The sequence below is a fragment of the Bidens hawaiensis genome, unplaced genomic scaffold (assembly GCF_021521415.1).
Source record: "Bidens hawaiensis isolate Kalapana, Puna unplaced genomic scaffold, B.hawaiensis_p1.1 tig00022738_1, whole genome shotgun sequence".
NCBI classification, from domain to species: Eukaryota; Viridiplantae; Streptophyta; class Magnoliopsida; order Asterales; family Asteraceae; genus Bidens; species Bidens hawaiensis.
The window spans coordinates 205,037-219,090 of record NW_027493556.1 but is presented as its reverse complement, the minus strand read 5'-3'; the positions used below and the strand labels follow the sequence as shown (position 1 = coordinate 219,090).

The 14,054-nt window shown below is 44.1% G+C and overlaps 1 pseudogene across 1 annotated transcript; it reads left to right on the top strand.

The window, feature by feature from the left end:
- Positions 1-553: 553 nt before the first annotated feature.
- LOC143566182 (alpha-1,6-mannosyl-glycoprotein 2-beta-N-acetylglucosaminyltransferase pseudogene) lies at positions 554-2,536 on the top strand (annotated as a pseudogene). The gene is made up of 2 exons (XR_013141195.1): positions 554-1,035; positions 1,202-2,536. The product of XR_013141195.1 is annotated as an alpha-1,6-mannosyl-glycoprotein 2-beta-N-acetylglucosaminyltransferase pseudogene (transcript).
- The last annotated feature ends 11,518 nt before the right edge of the window (positions 2,537-14,054 follow it).

Sequence of the window (14,054 nt, the reverse complement as noted above, 5' to 3'; positions counted from 1 at the left end):
TGAGTGAATGGAAGAATCAGAGTTTTAATTCTAGGTTTGAACCGACATAGGATGAGGATTTACAATTTATATCAGTACGATAGTCCTGAAATAATAGGTTTACACGTGAATTCTTTACTTTAAAATAATAATAGCAATAATCATAATAATCAACGGCTCAAATATTTTACTTAGATTTATTTAAAAAGTAAAAAGTATTGAATGCAAGTTGGATGTGGCTCAATGGTAGAGCACTCACTTTATTAGTGAGAGGTAGGGGGTTCAAACCTCACTATCACCAACTTATATGGGAGATATGAGGGATGACCCTGGCTTGCCAGGGTTCGAGTCCTGATTTCACCCGGTTTTACCGGCTCCTCGCTGTCGTGCCATTAGGCGGGTGTGGGGGTCGGGTTTTATCCGGTGAATCCCTCAATAGGGTGGACCGCTAGGGGCTTCGTCCGTCCGGAATAGTGGCCGGTTCGGGCTACCTTTGGCCAATGGGGGCCGCGTATGAAGTACCCGACGTTACTTAGTTGGTAGTTAAAAAAAAATAAAAAGTATTGAATGCACCAACAGCATCAATCACCATTGACCGTTTACTTGCAGCAGTCTCCATTTTACCATTTCTTGAAGTATCCGAACCTTGATTACTCTTTACTCTTCCTCAATCCACCAATCCATCAATCAATCAAACACCCCATTCTCCAAATTTCAAGCATAAACCCTAGTGGGTTTTATGATCTAACCATCAATTTTGCAAGAATTTGCTTCAAGGGTATTATATCTATATCCTTAAATCACTCGTTAATCAGCAGTTTTGAATCTTGTTTCTGTAAATAAAGATGGGTTTTAAAGATTATTGTTAGATTGTTATTAGATCTAGTTGTGCACGCCAGGTGTTTGTGAAAATGTCTGAGAGAAATAATATTGATAGAGACATGGGTTTTTAAGGGTATTGTTATTTCTCATTAGTTAGCAGTTTTGAATCTTGTTTTGGGTAGATAAAGATGGGTTTTGTGGGTTATTGTTGGATCTAGTGTTCATGCACACCAGGTGTTTGTGAAATGTCTGAGAGAAATAATATTGATAGAGACATGGGTTTTTAAGGGTATTGTTATTTCTCATTAGTTAGCAGTTTTGAATTTTGTTTGGGTAGATAAAGAATGGTTTTGTAGATTGTTATTAGATTGTTATTAGATCTTGTGTCTGTGCACACCAGGTGTTTGTGAAAATGTCTAGGAGTAATAATATTGATAGAGCCATGGGGTTTTACAAGAAACCGAGAATTAGAGACGGTGTGGTTCGTAGGTTTCTTTCGGTAGTGTCGATAACTCTTCTTGGGTTTCTTTTATTGTTCTTTCTTGTTGGGATGAACTCAAACGGTTCGATCAGTTCAAGTAATGAAACCGATAGTAGTATTAGTACCGAGTTTAGCTATAACTTCACGGGTTTGAAGAGTATTAAGCTTCCGAAACATAACCACTTGTCGAGAATGTTAGAGGGTAAAAACCAGTTGCCGCCAAGAAACGTGGATTTGTATCCGAATCTAGCGAAAGACCGGATAATAATCGTGCTTTATGTTCACAACCGTCCGCAGTATCTCAAACTGGTTGTGGATAGTCTTTCTCGCGTGTCGGGTATTAACGAAACGTTGTTGATCGTAAGTCACGATGGGTACTTCGAAGAAATGAACACGATTGTTGACGGGATTAAGTTTTGTCAAGTGAAACAAGTGTTCGCACCCTTTTCGCCTCATATTTTTCCGAATAGTTTCCCGGGTGTATCAGTTAATGATTGTAAAGATAAAGAGGACCTGCTTGAGAAACAATGCGAGGGTACAACCGACCAATATGGTAACCATCGGTCACCGAAGATCGTGTCGTTAAAGCATCATTGGTGGTGGATGATGAACACGGTTTGGGATGGGTTAAAGGAGACAACGGGTCATTCGGGTGATATTCTTTTTATCGAAGAAGATCATTTTATTTTACCAAACGCGTACCACAATTTGAAACTATTAACAAAGTTAAAACCCGCAAAATGTCCCGACTGTTACGCTGCGAATCTCGCTCCGAGTAACGTGAAATCCCGAGGCGAGAATTTCGATAGTTTGGTAGCGGAACGAATGGGTAACATCGGGTACACGTTTAACCGAACGGTGTGGAGGAAAATACATAGAAAAGCTAAGGAATTTTGTTTCTTTGATGATTATAACTGGGATATAACCATGTGGGTGACGGTGTACCCGTCATTTGGTCGGCCGGTTTACTCGATACGTGGACCGAGGGCTAGTGCGGTGCACTTTGGGAAGTGCGGGTTGCACCAGGGTCAAGGGGCAAACGTTGCGTGTGTGGATAACGGTGTGGTGAATATCGAGACCGAAGAGGCTGACAAGGTTGTGAACATAAAACCCGAGTGGGGTGTGCATGTTATGCGCGATCAAGATGGGTATAAAGCCGGGTTTAGGGGGTGGGGTGGGTGGGGGGATAAAAGAGATCATCAGTTGTGTTTGGATTTTGCTAAAATGTATCATGTGAGGATTAAAACATTTTGATGTGTTATATTTTGTTGTATGTACTATGTAGTTAAAGACTGGACATCTTATCAAACATGTTAGATTTGATTTCTTGAAATGGAATAAAGGTTTGGTTTCTTTTTCTCCTAGGTCTAACGTTGGGATGAATAGTATCCACTTGTTATGCTTTTGTAGTTTTGTTTGTTTGCTTGCTTTTTAACGAATGTTTACTTTTTGGAAAAAAATGGTTGTTTTTTTAGAAGAGTTTTTGGAATTATGAAATACACCTATGAAACTTTATACCTTAAAGTAGGGGTGTTATACTGTTATTCGGGTTCGTTTTTCGGGTTTTGGGTTTTTGGATCGGGTTTTAAAGTTTTAAATCTTGACTAGAAACCCAACCCAGATCTCTCATGGGTTTTTTGGGTTCAAGTAATTCGGGTTCGGGTTTTTTCAGGTTGGGTTAATCGGGTTTCGAGTATCTTAGAAAACAAAAAAAAAACAAAAAAATTAGAAAACTACAATGTTAAAATTAAAACATATTATTCTTTGCTTATAACTCAAATAATAGATCAACATAACTTGATAAAACAATTCAAAAGAAGAGTAAAACTAACTCGAATCATAATCGTATTCAGTCGGGCGTGATCTGGTTGTTCGATTACGATTGCTATTAGTAATAAACGGAAAACATAAATTAATAATAAACAATCGATCCATAATAGTTAAAATGATAACACTCAATTAGAGCCATATTTTGATAACTTTAGTGGCTAAGACTTAGCCTATTATATCTAAAAATATATTTAATTTCAAAACTAAAAGTTTATTCGGGTTGACCCAAAACCTATAAATCAAACCCAAAAATCGACCCGAATTACTTTGGTTCGGGTTCAGGTTAGTCTTTTCTCGGGCTCGGGTTCTCCGGGTCGGGTTAGTTCGGATTCAGGTACAAGTTTTTTCGGGTTGGGTTTCGAGCAAAAGTGACATCCCTACCTTAAAAGTATTAAGAGGGGTGGAATCATGGAAAGTAATTCAATTTATAAAACAAGAATAGTTACCTCATATGAAAGGATTAAAACAAGGGTTTTCGGGGTGGAGCTCGGTTTCATCTCGGGTACCTTGAAACCGAATCGACTTTCCACCCTAAACCGTTCGTCTTCATATCGGCAACATACTTGCTAACCTTTATACCTTTTACCTATAAATCTTATACACCTCATAATAAATCTCTACACATTCACTACTTTTGATATAACGTTTCCTTATTGATTGATACCCCTAATATCCTAAGGCGCAATATATTTAACATGGTGACATTGATGGGGATTCTCTAGTGTGGTTTCTATATGGACTATATAGATAAACTTTACATGGTGATGCTGAGGTGAATTGATTTTAGGCTATAAGTTTGATATAGAAGACGAGTCGTTCATGGTTATTTGAGATTGGATTATTAAAAAATCAATTCAAGCTAACTTAAATGAGTTGAGCTAGAGTTCGGGCTTATACTGGAGCTCTTTTAACAAACAGGGCTCGAGTTTTGTATATTAGCTTATTTAGCTAATATGCTTAAATGAACACATAGTTGTACATTTTTATTTTATATATACAAATAATTTAAAAAGTTGTATGGTTTTATATAATATTATAATCATAATGATAATTATAATTATATACAAATTTTTATAAATACAGACAACTAAATAATTGAATTCATTATTAGCAAGCAAGACGAAATCGAGCCAACTTTAAGCTTGAGAAATTACTTATGATATTAGCTCCATCTTTATAATTAAAGCTTTAAATTAGGTTAAACAACTCAAGCTTGAGTTTATGCAAAGTCATGCTCGACCATAGTCGCTAACAAGAAGATAAAACATTTAAACCGATCTCAAGAAGACGACGAAGACGAGACTAACAAAACTAACTAAAATTCAGTTTAAATATTTAAACCACTAATCCAATCTTAATGTTTAATCTAAGTCAGCATCTCCATGTTATATGAAAAACAATTGTTTTATGTACTTCCAAGATTCGATGTAGAGTCACCAAATTTACTTAATTTAAAATTAATTAACTAGATCTCCGACAAATTATTAGTAGTGTGTGTTTTCTTGTTCTTGTTTTTGTAAGTGTTGGATTCGATGGTGATAAATGATAACCTTGGATTACTTTTTATTTTCATACTTTTTAGAATTTTGAGCCAACAACCGCAATTGTAATACCTTCAAATAAAATACTATGTACGAATTACTCACATGTAAAACATGTATAAAAGATAAGATGTTTCAGTTAAATTTTATCGGTGACAACTAATTTTATTGGGGCTGACTCATGAAAACTAAAGAGAACTCAATAGAAAAAACTAGAGAGAGATTATCAGAGAGGCGGTGCTATTATAAAAGAAAACTAAAAACTCAAGAGAGAAAACTAGAGAGAATATATATAAGGAATAAATTTCTTTTTTCAAGGATGACTTACAAGTAAGGGGAAACATTCATTTTATAAACAAGGAAAACTAACTAACCTCATAAAATAAAATACATGACATAAGGCCCATTCATGTAAACTAAACCTATAAAATAAGACAATCATCCAAAGTAAAGGGAAGAAATAACAAGAATGAATTATCTGGCAGAGTTAGACCATCCACAACACCCACTTTAGAGGGTGTTCTTGGACTCACGTGTAGAAGAGTAGAGATGAAGATGAGAAGCTCGTAAGGACGTCGCCTTTGAATAGATTCTGTGAGAGGGGAGGAAAGTAGGGGTTGTAAACGAGCCGATCTAAGCCCAAGCTCACCTATGCTCGATCATGTCTCATCTAAATTACGAAAGCTTAAGCTCAGTTTGTTTCGAGCAATATTATTAATGCTTGAGTTCTGCTGTTTAATATATAGTTATTAATATTCTTATGTATCATTTAACAAAACTAGATAAAACAGAGTGGGGGCTTATCCTCTTGCAAATTGCAATATTTTTTATAAATTCATTGGACCAAAACACCACACAACTCACCTTCTTCCAATCTAGCTGAAGAAACACTAATTGACCCCGGGCAGATTACGGATAATCTGGGGGTTAAATAGATGTTTCCCACAAGGGGTTAGATCCGGCAAAGATGGTTCTTCCGATGACCTGCAAAACAGACACTGTGAGCTCGTCACTGAGAAGGGGGGGGGTACCTCCTTGTGACCACCCTCCGGCGTGAGAATCAGACTAGATTGCTCTTGAGTATAAGTGTATATTAAGAGATTGCTAGAAAAGATAAGATGATAATAAGATATCCGATAATGTAAGATAATGTGTCCATACCATTCCAAGGTGTTGGAGTATTTATAGCCGAAGGTAGGTTTTCAAGAAGGTACAGCCGGCTGAATAGTATTCCTGTTCTGCCAACTGTGGGCTACGCACATGCCATGCTGGTGGTTGGTGGGTAGGCAGCGGCTGATAGTGACCAGGCCGGCTATGTACTATTCCTTTTCCACCAACTGCAGGCTATGCACGTGCTACGACAGGTTGGTGAGTAGGCAGCGGCTGATAGTGACATTAAGTAATAGAGCATGTTGCTCGTTGTACTGTTGTCAGTGAGCTGTCGCAGCTTTGGTCAAATCTTTTGTCCATACCTCGTCAGGTACAGTACAAAAGATCCTCCAGTAGCGTACGGAATGGCTCATTTGGGCGGGAGTTTTCCCGGCTTTGGGCGGGAATATTCCCGGCTTGCTCACTCCTTCTTCAGGTGACATTACTGAATTATTTAAGAGTTAAGTGCCTTGTGCGTGTAGCCTTGCTGCGCGGATAGCCTTCCCTGATGGCTAGTATCCGTTGCTGCGGGAACAGGTGGAGTACGTCGACCATTGGGAGGCTTTTCCTGCGGGAACAGCTTGCGTACTGCGTGTAAGGACGTCACGTCTCTGAGCATGGTGGGTCCTGCGGATCCAGTTGGTTTCTGCGTAGACGTCTCTCTTTCAAGGTGAGTCTTGCGAGTTTAGCCTTTGCGCAGACGTCCCTGTTGAAAGTGAGTCTTGCGGGTTCAACTGCGCAGACGTCCCTCTTTGAGGTGAGTCTTGCGGGTCCAACTGGGCTCTGCTGGGACCTACCTCTTCAAGTCCCCCCAGTCCAATGTTCTTCTCATGAATTGTTAATAAGTGAGGTGAACTTTTGGACTTAAGCAAAGGGTTTTGAAAAGGGTTTAGTTTTAAGGTTTTCCATGGGGATTCTTCCCGCGGAAGTCCTAATGTCACATGCAGAAATTCCTGACTTTTCTGCTTGATCTTTGGGTATGATGCGGGTAGGTCTGTAACCTCCTCGCAAGTCAGGAGCGTTGAGTTCCACTTGTGTAGATTCTCCTTGAGGTTTTGGTAGTTTTGAACATAGTGATCAATTATGTTTAAACAACCAATTCCATCTTGGAGCTTCAAACAATCTAGTTCTCGACGTTCCCGCTATGCGGGGATGTTATTCCCGTTTCCGCAAGCACTGCCCAGAAGATCCTTCTTGGTTTCAATTCCCTGCGGAATGCTAAGTATGTGAAGGGTTTCGCCTTGACACTATACCCGCACTCGTCTTATAGTTACTTTACTTCCAAGGTATTCCTGGCTTCAATTCCCTGCGGGTGCTAAGTATGTGAAGGGTTTTGCCTTGACACTGTACCCGCACCCGTCTTATAGTTACTTGGTTGCCGAGGTATTCTTGGCTTCAATTCCCTGCAGGTGCTAAGTATGTGAAGGGTTTTGCCTTGACACTGTACCCGCACCTGTCTTATAGTTACTTGGTTGCCAAAGTAAGGGGTATAGTCCCGCTTACTTTTGAATCTTTTTGAATCTTTTTGAAATTTGAAGAGTTGGTGAAAGGATAAGAACAATCCAAACTGTTGAAACGTCGTCCGACGGTTTCTTCTGACAGTGTCAGGACGTGCAGGAAATTATGGCGACGTGACAGTATATGGTCATTCCAGACGCTTTTTCAGGCGCGTGGGTGCGAGTTTTCGGGCGCGTGGCCGCGAAGTTTACGGCACGCGTCCTGTCAACAGCTGTTGCCAGCTTGCTTTTTCCACGTGTCATAATTTCATTGCACCGGCGTTTTTCTCTCTCTTCCGCATTAAATTCATCGCATTCATTGCGATGAGTATATAAAGGGAGGAGAGGTTGCATCTCAACTCACAGTTTCACCTCTCTTCTTCTTCTAAATGATTTCCGGCGAATACTCTAACTTTTCTGTCGAGCATTCTCCTGAAATCGTTCTTCTTTACATTCAAAACATGTCTTCCGTTCATGATCTTGAGGCTACCGCCGAGGAGTCTGACGTGTATGCCGAGAATCCGTCGTCTACTTCTGATAAGGACGATAAGAGTACTGCTGGTGAGTGCCAGTGTGCTCTTGCCGTCGACCTGTACCAGTACATTGTTAGGAAGTTCATGCTCGAGCCTTTCGAGCCTGAGTTTCCTAAGCCTCATCAGACTGTGTACGATGCCCCCAAGGGCAAAATAGGGGTGTATGCCGCATTCTTCATCTATGGGAATCTCAGGTTCCCATTGACGAAGTTTGTGTACCGTGTTTTGGAGAGACACGGTGTACATCTGACGGAGGTACACCCAATGGCGATCGCCAAGATTCTCCATTTTGAATGGGTGTGCCTCATTCTGGGCGTGGAGCCCCATGTCGACCGCCTGATGACCTTCTATTCCTGGAGGTGCATCCAGGGGTGGTATACCTTGGTCACTCGGATCAAGGGTTTGAAGATCTGCGCTACCGAGCGCAGTCTTCGGTCTTGGAAGCGGGAGTTCTTCTATATCTCCGCTCGCGTCGTCCCCATAGCGATGACGTTCAAGAACGGGAGAGCTCTCCCGAACCTTCACGCCTCCAACTACCAGGAGGCGGAATGGTTCTCCAAGATTTCCCGGGTCCAGTCTCCGGTTTACCGCTTTGCGGAGTCCGGGATGGTGATGCTCGGGATGAGCCGGGTGTGGAAGGATGCTGGGGCGGAGGCGCCACAGGTTCCCATCGTCCTTGAATACGGTTTGAACTCTATCCCTTACGGTATGCTTCATCTTCTTTGCTGATTTAAAGTTTTCTTCTAACTGTTTTTCTTTTGTTTTCAGAGGGAAACGACCTACAATCGCTCCTGCATCCGCGGGAAGCTGGTGGTCCCGCTCGGATGGGTACCCGTGCTCTTGATGAGAACGAGTTGCCCATCTTGGAGCAAACGGCGGATCGGTTTGTAGAGGTCTACCCGCCGGGCCACCCGATCATGAGCGCCACGCGGCCAGGTAAGGAGTTATTTAACCCTCGCCCTGTCAATGCTCAAACCTCTGCTGGAATTCCTCTAATTTTGTCATCTTCTGATGAGGAATCCGCAGATGGTCCTTTCTTCACGCGGAAGAAGATGGCTGCTGGCGGGAAGGGTAAGGCGAATGTTGCCTCCACTGCCGATCAGGGGAATCGGTCAGAGTCGGAGACCGAGAGTGAAGAGGTGGCGGGGAACCCTGGTGGTGATGAGACCACTGTTCCGGAGGTTGAGACAGCTGTCACCTCCGGGCAACCTAGTACAACGACGGTGACCGGCGTGAAGAGGCCGGCTCCATCGGGTTCGTCCCCGCCTATTCGCACCTTCAAGCTCAAGAGGACTCGTAAGTGTAAACTTAACTTTAACTTCATATCTTTCCGCCATTATATTTAAATTTGTTGTCTTCATGCAGGCGTGGATGCAACCGCGTTCCAGGGTGGAGCGGGGAGAAGTACCTCTGGACCCATGACGGTAGGTTTGGTCAACCTACCCGAGGCGATGACCCAGGCGACTGCGCCTGCTTCAAGTGTTGGTTCAGTTGCTCATTCGGTTGAGGCAACTGTTCCAACTGTGACGTCGTCTCCGCTGGCTGTCAGTGCCATATTCACTGATTCCTTCACTGAGCCGGCGGTGAGTTTTTCTGCGGGCTCTTCCGCAGTGGCGACCACGGTTGTGAGTTCACCTCCGTTGGTTTCTACGACGGCGGCTTCAACCGTGCCTCCGGCACCGGTGACCACCTCGCCCCCGGCCGGTTCAGCAGGTATGTCTGGGGCTTCTAGCCAATCTCTGCCTCCTTCCCATCTGCCTGACCTCTTGGATGGATATCCGTTAGGTTCGGGTGATGGGTTTGGCGGCTACAGGCCTGTCATCGACCCTACAGGTGCGTAGGGTTATTTTGGCCTGTTATTTTTTTTTTATTTTTTTTTATATCTCATCTTTTCCTAACTGTTTCTTGTTTTTGCAGTGTCGGATTCGAATGAGGTGTTTGTTCCGCGGTGGAACATCTGCCGGGGAACCACCCTTCGGACGGCTGTGGATTGCGTCGAGTGGGCGCGCCACGCCGCCCCCAGTGGTGCACTGGGAGAAGCTATGTCGAGCTACCAAGAGGGTAGGCTGACAAACGAGCTTCGAATTCTCCTTGCCCGGATGCAGCCGCGCGTCGAGCTGCTTTGTCGTGAAAACGACAAGTTAAAGGCGGATCGTATCCAAGAAGTAGCTCAGGCGCGGGCTATCCGGGAGGAGAACAGGAGACTCTCCGCCGTTGCTGCGGAGAAGGAGAAGGCCTTCACGGCCCTCGAGGTTGAAGTTCAGGCCCGTCTCGAGGCCCGTTCCAAGGCTACCCAAGCTGTTATTGAACAGTTTCGGTTGGCTAAGGAAACTGCACGGAACACAACTGAGAGGGCCACCAAGGCTGAAGCTGTTGCTGAGCCTCTACGCACTGAGAATGAGGAGCTCAAAGCCAAATTAGAGAGGCTCCAGCAGGCTCATGATGCCTTGGCCATGGAAGATGCCAAGAAGCTCCAAGAGATCTTGGACCAGAGGGGGGTGCTTGACCACACTGAGCGTAAGCTAAAGGGCGTCGAAGAGGCTGCAGCCAAAGATGTGTTGCTTGCCAACCTTACAAAGAACGAAGCCGAACGCGCCCGTAATGAAGCTCAAGCTGCCCTCCAGAAGGCTCTGGTTACCAAGAAATGGCTTCTACGAGAAGCGTTGTCGCAGGTATGCATAGCTTCATAATATCTTTACGCTTTTCTTTGTACTTAGAAAAGGTTTTGATACTTGTATTTTTGTTTTGTAGGTTGTGCATCGGGTCTTCACGGACACATCATATGACGATGCCTTGAGCGCAGCCCTCAACGCTTCTCATGAGCATGGGGAAAAGGCTGGCTTCCGCTTGGTCTAGGGTTCGTTGAGAAGGGCATCCCGCCTTCCAACTTCCCTTTATATGATGTGGATACTGAAGCTGTATATGACAAAGCAGTGAACCAGTATGCCGCCTTCCCGCACCCGGTGGTGGAGAAGGTGAACGAAGTTGCTGCTGCTGATGATGGGCTAACCATTCTCAAGACCTTCCTTGAACCGCCACAGCCAACTGATGGTGCGGGTACAAGTGGGTTTGGAGGGAGTGGCCCTGAAGCTTGATCTTTTAAATCCCTTCCCACTGTTAGGATAGATTTACGTCTTTGTATAGATTTATATTCTTGTAGGCGGGTAGATACCCGGCCATTCTTGTAACAGTTGAATTTTTATGGAATATAAATCTTTTGTGCGGGTAGGACCGTCACTCTTGCTTTATAAACGTTATACGACTTGCTCATGCATATTATAGTTTAATTTGGCACTTGTTTTGCCGCATAAACAATATATGATTCGCTTGTGCATACTTTAGTTTAACTTAGCAATTTCTTAAGTACTTTGGATAAGTTAACCATTCAACGTGGCAGATAATAGGTTAAAGTTTTGCTTCCTCTTTCGTGATTGTGCGGGTAAGACCGTCACTTTCACTTAGTAGGATGGCTAAACTTTACCTATATCTGACCTGCGTGGAGGTTTTCCTCATTTTTTCCTTAAGAGATTTTCTAAGTGTTCTGAATAAGTTAACCTTTCGACGCGCGGTTGTCAATAGGTTAATGTTCAGTTTCCTCTATCATGATTGTGCGGGTAGGACCGTCACTTTCATTTAGTAGGATGACCAAACTTTACCTATGACTGACCTGCGTGAAGGTTTTCCTCATCCTTTCCTTAGAAATTCTTGCCGTTTTTTGTGTTTATGCGGGTTTTGCCGCCTTCCACACGCAACGACTTCTTTTCACACTTATTTATGCGGTGAATACCGTCATATTAGTGTTTTGGATAAGTTAACCGTTCGACGCGCGGTTGTCAATAGGTTAAAGTTCAGTTTCCTCTATCATGATTTGTGTGGTTAGGACCGGCACTTTCATTTAGTGGGATGACCGAACTTCACCTATAACTGACCTGCGTGAAGGTTGTCATCTGTTTTTTGTGCTTACGCGGGTTTTGCCGCCGTCCACACGCAATGATTTCTTCACACTTATTTATGCGGTGAAAACCGGCATATCAGTGTTTTGAATAAATTAACCGTTCGACGCGCGGTTGTCAATAGGTTAGTTCGGTTTCCTCTATCATGATTTGTGCGGGTAGGACCGCCACTTTCATTTAGTGGGATGACCCAACTTTACCTATAACTGACCTGCGTGAAGGTTGGCCGTTTTTTGTGTTTATGCGGGTTTTGCCGCCTTCCACACGCAACGACTTACTTCCCCACTTATGTATGCGGTGAAGACCGGCATATCAGTGTGGAAAGTTCATAAGTATAAATGTAAGATTATCAGCGTCAATGTGATAAGGAGAATCATTTCCATTAGAAGTGGCTCTAGGCATTTTCTTTTACAAGTTTGGAATTGATCTACATGCAGACTGTGTAATTGAGCTCCCTTCCATGTTGTTTGGATGGGAGTGCCATCGAGCCAATATGCACTTGGTTCGGAATCTCGTTGTTTACGCAGTATGTAGTCTCCACAACATTGTAGCTGCAGTTTCGTGTTTTTCCCAACTAGGGTTCTACACGCGTTGGCCTGCTCAGCATCCTTTACGCCACGAGGTGTGCGAGTTCTCCATCTCTGACGAATGTCTCGATGATGTCCTTCAAGTCTATGCATTCGTCGGTGGTGTGGCCTTTTGTCCTGTAGAAGTCACAGAATTTGCTCTGATCAGCGTTGTGACGCTCTCGGATTATTGGAGCCTTTGGCCATGGGAGCCTCTCGGTGTCGAAAATCTCGGTGACGCTTTTGGTGAGCGGCGTCCACCGGGGGTTCCGGTTCGACGACTGCCTGTTGTCCTTTCCGCCTAACCGAGGGTGCGAGCCGGATGAGGTGTCGAAGTTTACCCTTGACTGCCAAATACCTAGCTTCCTCTTTTTGTTTAGTCGGGCGGTAAGGACGTTATTTTCTCTTGTTTTCTGGGTGTAGAGGTTTGTGCTTTGGGGAAGATCTCTACCCAGTTGCTTTTCCGTTTCCGCGAAGCACTTAGCTGCTGTCATGATGGCATCCCATGTAGATGGCATGCCATCTTTACCCGTTAAGGTGCGGATGAGCTCTGGGTCTTTCGCGCCCTCGATGAAAGCAGCGCGAACAAGATCTTCGCTAATACTGCCCAGACTTAGCTTCTTTGAGTTGAAGCGAGTGATGAAGTCTAGCAAAGATTCATCTTCCTCTCGGATGCAATTGAGGATTGTCCATTGCTCTTCGGTATACTTTCTTTGTTGGCTGAAATGTTGGCTGAACTTTTGTTGGAAGTCTGCCCAATCGTAGATGTGGTGGACCGGTAGACGGTCGAACCACGCTCTGGCTGCTCCAACCAGCGTCATCTGGAACATATAACACTACGTGGGTTCCGTCCAGTTGCTGACGGTTGCCCCCGCTATGAATCTGTTCAAATGATCGTCTAGGTCAGATATACCATCATATGTGCCTATATTGGACATTTGTTTGGCACTTTTCGGGACGATTGCTTCCGCAATGTCCCTTGCAAATTTGGACGTTCCCGCATTTGCAGCAGTTGGTCTGAAGGTTTTGGAGAAGTCACGCGGGTTTCCCGCCGCATTCCTTGGTTTGAAGGTTTCTCCGAAATGCCTTCTCGGTTGGAAGTCCGTTTCCTTACGCTTCCCTTTCGCCCTATGGCGAGGGTTTGCGTCGGTGTCGGATTCCTTCGAATCATCGTCCAAGTACTCGCACTCATTGCTCATGTTGAGCTGTTGTCGAGTGCTTCCGAATTCGTCAGCCTGTTGGAGTGAACGTAAGCGTTCATCCAACTCAGCTTGGAATTCCTTCTGACGTGCTTCGGCCCACGCTTTGACTTGATCGAGTGTTTGGCGGGGGAGCTTCGTCTGAAGTCTCTCCAACTGGGCATCGGTGAATCCCAGTGAAAGATTGTTTACTGCACTTGCCCCGGCTCGGGTGACCGGGGTAGTGTTCGTAAAATTTACTGCACTTGCCCCGGCTTGGGTAACCGGGGTAGTGTTCGTAAAATGTGTGTACTCGCCGGTGTTCCCCCCAGTAGCTGGGGTTGTGGTTACCGGGGTTTCTTGGTTACCCCCTGGCCTTGGGACCGGAGTAACGTTAACCATCTTTCCAGAAGTTTTGAAAAAAAAAAACTGAAAAAGATTCAAGTTCTAGCTTTTATGCACGGATGGCGCCAATGAAGAAACACTAATCGACCCCGGGCAGATTACGGATAATCTGGGGGTTAAA